The sequence below is a fragment of the Dermacentor andersoni genome, chromosome 9, assembly GCF_023375885.2.
Source record: "Dermacentor andersoni chromosome 9, qqDerAnde1_hic_scaffold, whole genome shotgun sequence".
Classification (NCBI taxonomy): domain Eukaryota; kingdom Metazoa; phylum Arthropoda; class Arachnida; order Ixodida; family Ixodidae; genus Dermacentor; species Dermacentor andersoni.
This window is the reverse complement of record NC_092822.1, coordinates 47,789,846-47,804,782: the sequence shown is the minus strand read 5'-3', so window position 1 is coordinate 47,804,782 and position 14,937 is coordinate 47,789,846. Positions and strand designations below refer to the sequence as shown.

Sequence of the window (14,937 nt, the reverse complement as noted above, 5' to 3'; positions counted from 1 at the left end):
GCGTGCGGAGTACAGCGGTAAATGGCAAGGTATTCTGTGACAGCTTGCCGGAGTGGTCGTCTATCGAGGAGTGAGGCCTGAAAGAAAATCTTCCATGTGCTATTAAAACGTTCTATTTGCCCACTGGCTTGGGGGTAGTATACCAAAGAATGTGAAAGACTGATGCCTCTGTTTTGCAGGGAAGTGATGAATTCACGCGAAGTGAACTGATGTCCATTGTCACAAACGATCTCTTCTGGGTAGCCTTCACGCGCAAGAACACATGTTAAAAAGTCTTTCACGGTGCTCGTGGACACTTCGCTGCAAAAATGCACCTCTGGCCACTTAGAATGGTAGTCGACTAGCGTTACAGCAAATCTGCTGTTGTAAGCTGCGTGCTCCAAAGGACCAACAATGTCAAGGCCAAGCTTTTTCCCCGGTCGCTCAGGCCATTCAACAGGTTGCAATGGTGCTGGTGATGTTTTGGCATACTTATATGCTTGCAGGCAGATATGGCAGTTCTTTACTGCCGTTTCCACTTGCTTATCCATTCTTGGCCAACAGAACCGCTCACGCAGTCGCGCCTTCGTGCGCGTGATACCGGGATGTGTCTCGTGTGCGATGCCGATGATCTAATCCGTGAGGTAGCACGCAACAACGAGGCGCTCTCCACGCAGTAGCAGGTTATCGATAACAGAAAGTTCTTCCTGAATGGTGTAGAATGGTTTCGCCTCTTCTGGTATGGACTTCATTGGCGGCCAGCTACTCAGCACGAATGATTTAATCGTTTCCGGGCAACTGTCGTCGAGGGCGGCCTGCTTGAACTAATCCTTTGTCACGCAGGCTGGCTCAATGAACGAGACAATTTCTTCCTCATTAGCAATCTCTGCCTCCGAGGTAGGTGCTGGTAGCCGAGAAAGTGCATCTGCTACAGTGTTTGTGGACCCCTTGCGGTATTCAACAGTGAAATTGTAGCAAAGCAATCGTGCACTCCAGCATGCAATTCGGAGTGGCCGTCTTCCATGTCCTTGTGACGACAGCAAGAACACCAGTGCCTGGTGGTCTATTCGAATTAGGAAATGGCGACCCCAAAGGTACGTGTGCCATCGCTCACATGCCCAGATACATGCAAGAGCTTCTCGTGCACCGACTGAATATTTTCTCTCCGCGGATGACAGTGTACGAGATCCGAAAGCGACTGTGCGGAGCTCGTGGCCACTTTGTTGCTGCAGGACTGCTCCCAGCCCATAGTCGGACGCATCAGCCGACACAATAACTGGAAGTGATGGGTCGAACATCTGGAGGACTGTACTCGACGACAGCATTTCTTTGACCCTCCTGAAGCTGCTCTCTCCTTCGGCAGACCAGATGAATGGCTCATTTTTGCGAAGCAAGACTATCATAGGCTCAACAACTTGTGCCAAGTGTGGAACAAACTTGGAGTCGTATTCTACGAGACCCAGGAACGAACGAAGCGTGGCAACATCAGTTGACACTGGTGTGTTAACTATGGAGTCTACCTTCTCTGGAAGTGGCGAGATACCAAGTGCAGTGACCTTGTACCCTAGAAACGCAAGTTCTGGAACGTCGAAAAGGCATCTTTTGTTCAGTTTCAGACCTGCGTTTTTTATCTTCTGCAGCACGATCTTCAAGTTTGAAAGGTGCTCTTCTGCGGTCTTGCCAAAAATGATGACATCATCAATGTAGAACACGCCAGGGCAGCGGTCAAGAATTGTCGCCATCATCTTCTGAAATGCCGCTGGGGCAGAAACCAACCCAAAGCAAACTTTTTTAAAACGGAAGAGGCCGTCATGAGTGATGAAAGCTGTCAGATCCCTGCCGTCAGGGTGCAAGAGAACCTGATGGTAAGCGGAAGCCAAGTCAAGTTTTCAGAAGTCTGTAGCGCCTACCAAAGCGTGAAGCAGCTCCTCTGTGTGGGGCAACGGGAAACTGTCTTGAACAATAGCTTTGTTCGGCTCTCGAAGGTCTACACATATCCTGATGCTACCATATTTCTTGTTAACAACAACAATGGGGGACACCCATTCAGAACCATCGATGCGCTCGATGATGTCAAGGCGCAGCAACCTCTGAAGTTCATTTGATACTGGTGACCGGAGAGAATATGGCAGACGGCGAAGCTTCGAAGTTACAGGCTGCACGCCTTGCCGCGTCTTGATGCGATGCGTGAACCTCTTAGCAAGACCCAACTCGGGACTGAAAAGTGAACTGAACTCATGTGCTAAGGCTGGCGGAAGAGCTTTGTTACTGTGCTCCGTGCTTGACGGTGTGTAAATGGAACAGGATAGCGGGTCAACGACAGTCGGCAGTGGAGCAACGGACGTGTATAGGCACTTGACAGCGGAAACCTCAGTGCGAAGATCCAAGGCTTTAATGCTGTCAAGACCGATCAGACATGTTCCTCGGTGAACAACAGAAAAACGTAGCGATGCTGTGCGGCCTTTAAAGCCAACGTCTGCCTGGAAACAACCTAGCACGGGAATCGGCCGTTAAGAGTAGTCAAACAGACTAACATGCGGAGCAGGCAGGAGCGGAACGCTCTGAAAATATTGACTGAATTCTTGCTCCGACAGGATTGAAAGAGACGACCCTGAATCTACAAGGAATGTCAAAGTCGCATTCGCGACTTCCACTTGAATATGAATTCGCTACGCGTGGAACGTTGCACAGTCAAAACTTGCTCAGCACTGCTAGATGACGAAACACCTTCATGAAATTCAACTTCACGGACTCGGCCTTGCATTTGAGTTAGCTTGCGGTTGCATACCCTTTGAAAGTGGCCATTGCGACCGCAAAACGAACAAGTCTTACCATGCGCTGGGCACTGCGGCGCTGACGCGATGTGGTCCCGCGAGCCGCATCGGAAACAATGTGGCGAACCGGAGCGGCTACTTAGTTCTCGGTTACGTTGAGGGGGGCGGTTCCGCTGCGGCGCACGTGAGCCGCCCGCGCTCCTCGTTAAATTCTGCTCAAAGGTGACTGCCGGTTGTGAATTCCTTTTTTTTTTTTTCGAAGGATGCGAGACTGGTTTACGACACTGCCGCAATGAAATTGCTTCCACCGAAGCAGAAAGCTCCTTTAGCTCTTCAGCCGCCTGTTCAAACTAAAGTGCAATTCGAACGATATTCTCGAATAAAAGTGTGGAACCTTCGAGCAGGAACCGCTCGCGTACGCGATTAGAAGCTACGCCGGACAGGAATTGATCCCGCAGAGCATCGTTTTGCGAGGCAAACGAACAATGTGACGCTAGCTCCAGTATAGCGGCAACAAAGTCATGAACGATCTCGCCTGTGTGTTGGCTACGGCGGTAAAAGCGATGACGCTCCATGATAACTTTGCGCGACGTCGAAAACTGGTGCCGTAATGCGGCGAGTGCAGAGTCGTATTCGTCAGGAGGCGCCACGACAGACTTGTCATCGGCGAGTGCTCCGGCACTTGGCGCTGCTGGTGCTGCGGCGCTGGTCCCTGCGTGCAGCGTCTGATAAGCACGCTGGCCCTCCGCCCCCAAACAACGCAAAAGAATAGCCTCGCGTTGCTCCGGCTTGAATGCGGCGGCTCCGGATGCCAGCAAGTAAACGTTGAACATCTGCTCCCGCTGCTCCCATGGCAATAACGGACGGCCGGGCGTCGGAAGGAAAAACGGTGGCGGAGCAAGCCCGGTGAAGCTCATGGTGGGCGGATACGGGCGGCGCAGCGGGGCTGGTGGTACGTTCAAGACACCCTCGTCGCCAATGTAGTATTGACCGAAGTTGGAAGTGACGCCGTTTATTCAACGTATACAGTCATATATATAATGAAGAACAGAAGCGCCCCCTGAGGAATAAGAACTCAAAGGAATAACGAAACTAAATACAAACGAGTTCAAGTGTCTTCAATTGCCGATTACGTAAACTGGACCACCCGCTAGGCTACAACTGCCGTGTAGCCTTTCCAACGCCAGAACAACCTTGCTGTGCCGCTTTTGGCTGGGAGTGGCGTTCACGAACGCCTACTCCTATCGTTTTGGAATGGCCGAGAGTCCAGTGTGCGAATCCTGTGGGTGCGAGGAAACCATCGAGCACCTATTCTGTACTTGCCCTCGCTACGGTGCAAAACGGTTCTCTCTGCGGGCAACTTTACACCGACTGGGCTCAAGACCCTTCACCGAGTCAACGATACTCGAACCGTGGCCACAACCATCACTGACACCGTAAAGCGATTCGTGCGCTGGTACAATCACTCAAGTGCACCGGCTCAAGAGACCGTTTATAGTGTCCATGTGTACAGTGTGCCTCCCACACGCACTCAGTGCTTACTCTCCTCCTTCTTTCCTCTTCAATTCCCCATTTCCCCCACCAAGGCTGAAGGGGTAGCAACCCGGGCGCTCGTCTAGTGGACCTCCCTGCCTTTCCTGTCCTTGCTCTCTCTCTCTGTTGTCCCCAAAGAATAACCGTCACCTGTTTTGCGTTTCCTTTCTTCAGAACTTCTTGCTCGTAACATTCCTCTCAAAAATGCTGCGTCACGCTGATAACGCGCATGCTCTTCGTGATCTGCCCGTACCGGGCGCGCAGTTGAAAAAACAAAGGCAAAGCAGTTAAGGTACATGGCGGTGATGCTCTGGGGACAAGATAAGCTACAATAGTGCTCGAACATTTCCTTTAGTGTACAGTGCAGATATGTAGACTTCCTTATGGCAGTTATATATACAACATTTCAACGCGCGCAGTGTTTGAATGCGAAACAAAATAGGACAAGATTAAAATAAAATTTGGTGTTTACGTCTTTCGTTCAAGATGCGGCCGGGCAAAATTGGACCTAAGATATTCCAGAGAATGAAGATTCTCTATATACGGTTTCAGAATTATGCGTGAAGGACGTGTCGTGTCACACGCTCCATGCTGGTTCTTTCGTGGTACTGCATATAAGAATACTGCGTGATGTGCCAACCAGCACACCAGCCAATTATTCCGCGCGCCTGCTATTTCCACATGCCACAGCGAAATCCAGGATGTCTGTACTGCGGACTACAGACACTGTTAGAAGCTGCTAGCAGTTCAGCGTCACTTATTCACCCCAATGTCATCAGCCTGCCAGCCGTTCAACATTACGGGGGACTCAAATGTGCTCGATCTAGAAGAGTCGCACAACGCGCAACTACGCGCTGTTACGCTGTTTCGAAAGATGGCTTGTTAATCGATCGTCCGTTCTTCGACTGAAGGGGCCGCCGGTGCTTTGCGGCAGTGCACCTACTCCGAACACGTGAACCAAGAGACCGCGTGTGAGACGTCTCGTGAGGGAAACGTTTATGGTGCGCGTCTTCGGTAAGATTAAGCCCGCCGACAATACAGCCATCGCCATCGTGGGAGATATGAATGTCTATGTGAGCCGATCCGAAGGGGCGTGGATACTTGCCTTCATGTTGGAGCGCTTTGGCCTCATGTCTTTCACCAATGTTACCGTATACCCATCAGTCGTCACCGATGTGCGGGTGAAAGTGCAAGCACTTGTCTACAACAATGATCACAAGACAATTATTACGATGGTCGCGAAATAAATCATGATAACCGGCATAGTTGAGTAAATGTTTGTTTATTCGCCCATTACTAAACTCATAATATTCAAGTTCAACATAGCAAATCCCCCACATGGGAAAACAATAACATAGCAAAATCGACCATAGCGCCAGCTTCACTACACGTCTCTCTTCACAGCGTGGAAGGCCTCTGAAATTCTTTTGAATGCTGTTATTCTAGCGTGCCGGCTTAAAACACCAATTCGAACACTTCTGTTTCCTGAAGGTAATCATAACAGGGCAACTGCATGTCTTCCGTGCTTACTCCTGAAGGACCCCATTTACGGTGTAGTTATTTTCTTTCACTTTGCCACCATCGTTGCATCTATCTCGCCATCTTGACGCCTCTTTTACGAATCGACTGGCTGACAAATAAGGGGTCCAAACTCTTGAGTGGCATTTTAATCTTCACAGTGCCACAACCGATTATGTTGACAAAAGGTGGGCATGCGCTGGAGAGAGAAACGAACAGGAAACTAAATGTGCCGCTGCTGCAGTCTTCAAAAACGTGCGAGGCAAATGTGACATCGATTTCAAGCAATTATGTACTCAGCAAGCATACAGCGCTACCTTTTATTTAGCTTTAATTAATTCTCTCTCTCTCTCTCTTTCTCTTATCTTTCATTTTGCTCCCTTTCTCGGCTGCGCTTCACTTTTGCTGTCGCTACGTGACCGATCGACAAAGGGTTCCTTAGCGGTGAGTGGCCAGTTTCAGACCTGCTATAGGCCCTCCACGAGGTACAAATTGGCATTACGACTATAGTGAGGATGGAGTAACGTAGGTCAACACCAGAAGAATGACGCCCACCAGGAGACAGGTCTCATCTGCGCTCATGGTTGTTATAGTCGGCCTACTGAGAAAAGGCGCGACTACTTTATCAGAGGGCTCTCGCGACAGTCTGCAGGACTTCTTGGAAACACCTACGCCGGCAAAAGTGAACGTCGCGGTCGTCTCTTTTGATAAGTACTGGAAGAACGTCGACAACTTGTTGACGCGCCGCCTAGCCTGGCCGAGAACCACTTGGATTTTCGGGAAAGGCGGTCTTCAAAGCTATATATTGGAAAACAACGCTGCCGACAGGTCGACAGTCGCGATCATTCCGAGCCTCCGTCTTGAGTGGCGTGATATAGCACACGAAATACCGATGGTATTGAAGTACGGATTCGTGCGCTGGATTGTTCCTCACGATAATCTGGTATTTTCGAACAGCGAGGATCCAGTGTCGGTGCTGCCTGCTTGCTTTGTGGGAACTTCGCAAAGGAAGTACCTTAGTCGTGACGTTCCGGATTCCAACCTTGGTGGGAGTCCGTTGCGGTACGACCATCGGCCACACGAAGAGCTAGGCGCCTTCAAACTTGCGACGAAGTCGACATTGCGGGGCAAGGTTATGAAGGTTGGGTGCGCGCGGTCTGAGGAGTCAGAAGACTACAATGTTTGCTTAATTTTTCGCTACCTGTTTGACATGCTCGAAGGGATGAACGTTTCGCTGGTGTACCAGTTTTACTCAAGTTGGTCGACGACACTCGACGACCTCTTGTGCGAAAACATCGACCTGGCAGCCTTGGTCATGCCTCTCGATGAAACATTACTTGCAGCGACGACGTACAGTGATATTATGCAGATTTCCGAAACTTTCTACGCCCTAGAGAGCAAGACCCAAGCACTGTCTGTTTTCGGAACTACAGTCCAGTCCATGTTCACCGTTGCTGTAGCCGCCGGGTCACTTACAATTTGCGCCGGTCTCCTCGTTCTGATAGGCGGCGCTCCTGCACGGGAACAAGTGCAATCTGAGACGTTGTTCCTCTTGGCAATGCTTCTGGCTAAGTCAACGCCGCTTCCAAAGCCGAACAGGCGGGCGAGAACCAAGAAAGTTGTTTACATGTTTTGGGCGCTAGCAATGGTCCCGCTCTCCCAATACTTTTGCTGCGTGCTGACGTCGCAGGTGGCAGTCGGACGTCCAGCCAGCAGCCTGGACACCTTGGAGGAACTGGAAACCGCCCTGGACGCCGGCGCCGTGGCCCCGTGTGTTACAAAGGCATCAGCTTGCCTGGAGAGCCTCATGAACCCGCACCAACTGACGACACTGGGAAAGAAGCTGCGCGCGTCACTCTTGCAATACGGGGACCAGCTACTAACCGCTAATATAAAGGAGTGCATGACCTGTGCCACGAGGAGCGATCGCGTGTGCTACATACAGCGTGGTCCATCGCTCCTGAAGAGCGTGTCTGCCCGCGTCGTCGCTTTCGACGAGAACTTCGTGACGAGTCTGGACAGCATGCCGCTTCGTAAAAGCTTCCCTCTGAGGGACGCCTACAGGGCCTTCCTGCAAAAGGTGCGAGAGGGTGACCTGCTCTCTTCACCCTTGTGCAAATCTGAGTGGATTTGCAAGCGTTCTTCCCGCAAGGATAATGTTTCTGGCACGGTAAAGCCACTGTTCGAATTGCGCAGCTTCTTCGCGTTCTATGCGGGGCTGCTCAGTGGTACGGTAGGGGTCTTGATTCTCGAGCTGCTCTTCGCACATTTTTGCCAGCGCGGATTCTTTATTCGTCGTACGCGGCCTTAGAGTTCCACATGCAACGCTCAGCATACACAAGGCGGCTCGCCCCGGTGTAATCATACCGCAAAGTTGGAGGACCAGTACGGTGAGAAACGGCATGTATTGGCGTCTCGCACAGTGGTTCTGCTGTAGTTCTGACGCGGACGTCGACAGCATTGCGAGTTTCTATGATTATAAAGCAAGTTACCAGTGGTACAGTGTACTGGAAAACTTCAGTATATGTGCTCGTGGCAATTAATATAATAGTGTGACTTCATGGTAGCTAGAGGAGCAGCACCGTGAGAAGCTGCGTACGTGAACCGCAAGTACCGGTACCTCTGGGAATATTTTCAGAGTGGGAGAATATAAAGATGTAGGGATGAATAAAGGAAGAACGGTGAATAGCAACTCACACGAAATTGTTTTCCAAGCGCCTACTAATTACATCTGTGATAGGCAGCCCGACGAAGATAACGACAGAGCGGTCGATATGACCAGAACCCGAGATCGAATACTGTTTCAGGACACGGGTTGCTTTTAAGACCACAACTTAGAAAACAGCTGACTTCGATGCAAAGGCAACGACGAAAAAAAAAAAGAGAGAGAGAAAGAGAAAAGAAGAAACTAAAAAGATGGTCTCACCCTTCATATTAATCGATATTATGTGATGCATTTTGAAGGTATAGCTGGCTATGCAGCAGCGCTTTTGGATCGGCAAAGCGTTACCATGCAAATGAAGGCGAGCAAGTGTGTGTGTGTGTTCGGGTGACGACAGCAGCAAGGCAACGACGATAGCATGACGTCGGCTAGGGCACGACGCTCTTATTTGCACAAAGAAAAGATGTTCCCTTACGGCGTGGACACGCATACTTCTCTCGTACTAACTAGCTCGTTGAGACGTTTGGTGCGTGCGTCATATGTCGCCTATACCAAGAGCATGCCCGCGCGAGTGCTTGTTTGCATTAGGCCACATATATTTAGGCCATATTTGGGAAAAGCGCCAGTAAAGGGGCAGAGACGACCAAAGGAAACAGTACGAGGGCTTATATGCTAGAAGATTCACTACGTGCCAGGAAACCTGCTCTGTACGGCATCCCCATGACATATGTGGCGCACGATACATCGGACAGAGGGGTCAATGCGTGAATCAGCGCCTCAGACGACAAATGACCGAAGAAAACAAGACCAGCTCTGATATGTTCGAAGGTTCACTACCTGCCAAGAAATCTGTTGTGTACGACATTCCCATGACTTATGTGGCGCAGGATAGATCGAAGAGACGGGTCATTGGGGAAATGAGCGCCTCAAACAACAAATGAATTAGTGGAAAGAAACGCCAACTTGCAATTTGTGATTTGCTCCCCAAGATGCGATGAAACCAATACTTTCTTCAAACACGCGGATTGACGAACTTGTGACATCAGTGAGAACAACTAGCCAGGACGAAAATGAAGACGTTCTTGATGGAGCCAAGTTTGTCTGACTTTGCTGCAAAGTGCTTACAAATCTGCCGAGGCCTGCTTAAAGCATCTGCAGTTAAATTGTTCGTGTAATATCACCGTCGTTGGCACCGCTGACAATGTAGACTTTTTCACACGCATGCGCACACATTGCTGTTAACGTATATGACGTCCTTCTCTAATAAAATATTTTTTTCAGTTGAGATTAATCGCTCATCCTGTTTGGTTCTGTCGTCTTTGTCCCTTCGCCCTTTTTCCAACACTGAACGTACACCAACTCACGTAGTTCACCATTTGGCCGAATAGAAGTCGACTTTAAAACAAGTCGCTTAAAAAAGAGATGACGTACTAGTTTCTCCTCTGTCTTCCTTCGTGGCAGTTAACGCTTTGAGAAGGACTTGAAAGAATTTCAACCACCTGTCCGGCGTTCCAAAGGTATAACTAGGTCTTTATATTGTAATAATCCGGAGCGGTGGTCGGAGGGGCTGTGGTGGGGAGGCGGGCCTCCTTCAAAGTATGTATACATAACCTTGCGGGCGTTAAAGTGCTCGCGTGCCCATATATCCCTGTAACCAGGCGAGGGGGTATGGGCGCCCCCATAAAGTTATGATTTTTTTTAGGCGGCATTAAATTAATTATTGCTCTCTATGCTCATTATTACGTTGTTGCAACTTTCTTGGTGTTGGTGCGTCTTTCCACTTGAGCTATCGGCATCCCTTTGTGGCTTGGAACACTTTGAGGGAATGTCTTCACGTGTTAGAAGGCATAACCTTCGAAATCGGCTCAAATTCTCTGTGCCCTTTGCTCGAATCATGTAGCGTTGCATGGTCTGCGACAATATGCACTATCTGCGGGACCGGGACAGGTTCTAAAAGAACAGGTAAGATTTCTTCACCCGTGTCCAAACACATTAGTCGTCTTGCCATCGTCGGTCTCGCCATTCTGCACGCTCATTTTGCACACGCCTTACACAACCACGTTTACTCTTTGCAGAACCGCAAACGATGCTGGATAAGCAGGGTGCAGAATGATTCGCATAACATGTATCCTCACAGTGCTCGGGCTGTGGAGAGTAAACTTTTATGTGAGAAGCTGTTGGTGCCCGGACGTGGCCAGCCAATCTATTCCAGGCATCCGTGGCACTGTGGTGATAGCGTAAAGCTCTGTTAACCAACAGTATACCTGGTCCACGGGATTTCCAATTGTCAAATGAACCTTAATCATTTATTAATGCGAAAGCATTAAATTTCTCTTGAAGTGAGAAGTGCGGCGTTGTCGGCGTCACCAAACGATGGTCCAAAAAGGTTACAAACCTTACACCTTTGTAGGAAGTCGAACCCACGACGTTTGGTGTTAGGGCGAATTGAATAAATGCTCAGTAAATAGGATATATTTGTTTAGGCAATCGAACCAACCACCTATGGTGCTAATTAAGGCGAGGTCATATAAGGCAGAGTTAATTAAGGTTTAATTAAATGAGGCACTCGAACCGACCACATTTGTGGTAATTAGGGTGAAGTTTATTACGGCACGGTGAAATAACATAAGAGTTAAAGCACTCGAACGAACGACCTTTGGAGGGAGTCGAACCCACGACCTTGCGTTGTGGCATAATGTCTAAGCATTGCGCGGGGCCAGAAACGAGGCGAGAAACGAGCCTGGTACGAGGCAAAGAAGGAAGGAAGGAAGGAAAACTTTATTTGGTCCTGCAAGTAGTGATAATTAATCACTAAGCGGGCCGCTCCCACGTCGGGACCGGAAGGTGAAGCCTCACGGCCACATCGTGAGCCTGCTGGACAGCCCAGAATTGTTCATCCAGGTCCGGGCTGCGAAGTGCAGCCTCCCACCTGGACGCATCCTTGATCGCCGAGTCTTCAATTCTTTCGCAATACCAGAGCATGTGTTCGAGCGAGGCTAAAGCACCACAATCTTGGCAATAAGGCTCTGTATACGTCTCTGGATAAAACATGTTCAGTCTCCGTGGGCAAGGATAAGTACCAGTCTGTAGCAAGCGTAATGTAAGTGCCTGAGCCCTGTTTAGTTTAGGATGCGGCAAACTGTAAACCCTGCGATTAAGAAGGTAATACTTCGTGATTTCATTGTATGTGGAAGGGGAGTCTCTATTCTCGGGGAGTACTGCCACGCCGTTGCGCGGGGCAGAGCGGAGGCTAAGATCTCGCGCTGCCTCATGAGCGGACTCATTGAGATTCGGAGGGGCTCCCTCGATCATCCCAAGGTGAGAAGGGAACCAACATAAGTAGTGTTGAGAGATCTCACATGTCTGCATAATTTTAAAAGCAACCTTAGCCACCGAGCCCTTCTCAAAGGCCCTAACGGCCGACTTTGAATCGCTATATACAAAAGGCCTGCGCCTGTCAACCAAGGCGAGCGCAATAGCCGCTTGCTCCGCGACCTCTGGCCTATCAGTCCGAACGGTAGCAGCGTTAACGAGACTGCCCTCATTATCCATGACAACTATGGTAAACACCTTTCTCTCCTCGTTAAAAGAAGCATCGACGAAGCCAACCTTCTGATTCTCATCACGAATGAGTCTCAGTAGGCAAGCTCCCCTGGCCTTTCTTCTACCAACATTTCGCTCCGGATGCATATTCCTGGGAACAGGCTTGACGTGATACCGATTACGGACCTTCACGGGAGTACCGACATGAAGCTGCGAAATCTTCTCCTGAGGAACACCTAACTCTCTCAGAATCTGCCGACCCGTGCTAGTCGTAGAGAGACGCACCATCTGCGTCCTCTCCTGAGCCTCAGCTATCTCATCCAAGGTATTATGAATTCCCAGCTGGAGAAGTCGGTCGGTGCTGGTGCACATTGGCACTCCCAACACTTTCTTCGTGATCTTCCTAATCTGCGTGTCAAGCTTCTCCTTCTCCGATGGTTTCCACTTGTGCATGGCCGCCACATAAGTAAAGTGACACAATACAAATGCGTGCATAAGTCTAATGAGACTATCTTCCTTGAACCCCGTCTGCCTGTTGGCCACCCTCTTCACTAGGCGTACCGCATTTTCTGTCTTGGCAATGATCTTCTGGATCGTCAGCGTGTTGGCGCCGTTCGACTCAATAATCATCCCCAGAACCCTGATTTTATCAACCCTAGGTATGAGATCGCCATTTCTTGTACGAAGCTGAATGCTCAGCTGGTCCACGGGGATCCATCCCCTTGGCTTGCGTCCCCTTCTAGTGGGACTGTACAGCAACAGCTCCGACTTGGGGGAGCACCTTAACCCCGTCGGGTCCAAATAATTCTCAATTACATCTACTGCCTCCTGCAGAACACTTTCGATATAGCCCTCACTACCACCGGGATACCATATGGTCACGTCATCTGCATACATGGTGTGCCTAATCCTCTCAATCTCCAAGAGCTTCTTGGTCAATCCGACCATGGCCAGATTGAACAATGTGGGCGAGATGACGGCCCCTTGAGGAGTGCCCCTGTCTCCAAGATTGAACATCTTTGACTCCAGCTCCGCAACCTTCAAGGTAGCCTTCCTGCCTGACAGGAAGGACCTGACATAGTCACGAAAGCGCGCGCCGAGGCCATGATCCGAAATGGACTTCAGAATATAAGAGTGCCGAACGTTGTCAAAAGCCTTCTCCAGGTCCAGCCCTAGGATGGCCTTAACGCCCCTTCCATCTCCATCAATGACCTGATGCTTGATGAGCTTCATTGCGTCTTGAGTCGACAGCCCGGCCCTAAAACCAATCATAGTGTGGGGGTAGACCTGGTTCTCCTCAAGGTACCTTGTAAGCCGATTAAGCACCGCATGCTCGGCTACCTTGCCCACACACGAAGTGAGCGAAATAGGCCTTAAGTTATCATGCTCGGGACTTTGCCAGCCTTGGGAATCAGCACCGTGAGAGCTGTCTTCCACTGCTCCGGAACTACCGCGTCTCTCCACATAGCGTTAACCACCCCGGTAAGGTACTTGATTGACCTATCGTCCAGATTTTTCAAAAGCGTGTTCGAAATCCCGTCCGCTCCGGGAGCCGACTTGCTCTTAAGGTTATGCAAAACCGTGCGTACCTCTTCCACAGAAAAGTCCTCATCTAGGTAAAAGTTGTCCTCTCCCGTGTAGGCCTGCTCCGTCAGAAAAGCATCCGGGTCCGCAACAGGAAGGTATTTGTTGGCCAGCTTTTCAACCAGCTCTTCCTCCGAGGCAGACCCCACTGCTTCGTGTACAGCTCTAGCAAGGACGTGCCCCTGACTAACCCTCGTATTGGAGTCGTTCAGCAAATGCTTAAGCAAGCCCCACGACCTCCCGTTGCGCACATGCTCGTCCACCGAGTTGCATACCTCATCCAACTGTTGCCTAGACAAAAGCTTACAGTGCTTCTCAATCAGCTTATTCAGCTCGGAAATCTTTTTACGCAGCCTGCGATTAAGCCTCTGCCCCTTCCACCTAGCCAGCATAGACCACTTGGCTTCAATCAGATGGGCCAGCCTGCTATCAACAGTATCCACCTCCAAATCCGTAGTGATATCCTTCGTAGCCTCCCTTACATCCTCCCTCACCTGGGTGACCCAATCCTCCAGGGACGGCCGGTACAGGCCTTCGAATTCCATCCACCTTTCTCCTCTCTCCTCCCGGATCTTCCGAAACTTATCCCAGTCTATAAACGTTAACGCCCTAGGGCGCCTACCCTCAACCTCAAAAACAACTTGGTTAATATAATGATCACTACCTAGGTCTTCGGCAAGATTGTACCAACTAGGCTTGGCTGCTTTCTTTACAAAGCAGAGGTCAGGGGTAGTATCCCTACACGTCGACGTCCCTATACGTGTCGGAAAGGCAGGGTCAGTGACCAGCGTAAGGTCAAACTCCGCAGCGTTCTGCCAAAGGCCTCTCCCTTTTACTGTGTCATGCTTGTAACCCCACACATGATACGGAGCATTAAAATCCCCAACCACGATCAGCGGATGGTCCCCGGCAAGCTTAGAAGCCTTCTGCAGAAGCAGCTTGAATCTCTGCACCCTGTCCCTCGGGGCACTATACACGTTCAGAATAAACACGCTTTTCTTGTTCACCCGGTTAGGAAACACCTCAATCATGACATATTCCAGGGAACTTAAAGGTATCTTAAGATAATGGGTCACATGCGTCCGTTTGCTATCCAACAGAATGCAGGTCCCCCGTGCTCTGGATCCGCCGAAGACGGTTCGGTAGCCCGTCAGAGAAACTTCTTCCGTCACTGTCTCCTGCAGTAGAATAGCCTGCGGCCTACCCTTACACGCGCGAATATACTGCTGTAGAGGCGCCCGTTTACGAGCATACCCCCTACAGTTCCATTGCCACACACAAAAAGCCTCATTTTGTCGCGCCATGTTGAAGCATTTGCTGCGAGCCATCTTGCTGAACCTGAGA

At 50.1% G+C, this 14,937-nt stretch overlaps 1 pseudogene; it reads right to left on the bottom strand.

The window, feature by feature from the left end:
* Window positions 1–2,608: 2,608 nt before the first annotated feature.
* Window positions 2,609–3,761, bottom strand: LOC129384036 (uncharacterized; annotated as a pseudogene).
* Between the last annotated feature and the right edge of the window lie 11,176 nt (window positions 3,762–14,937).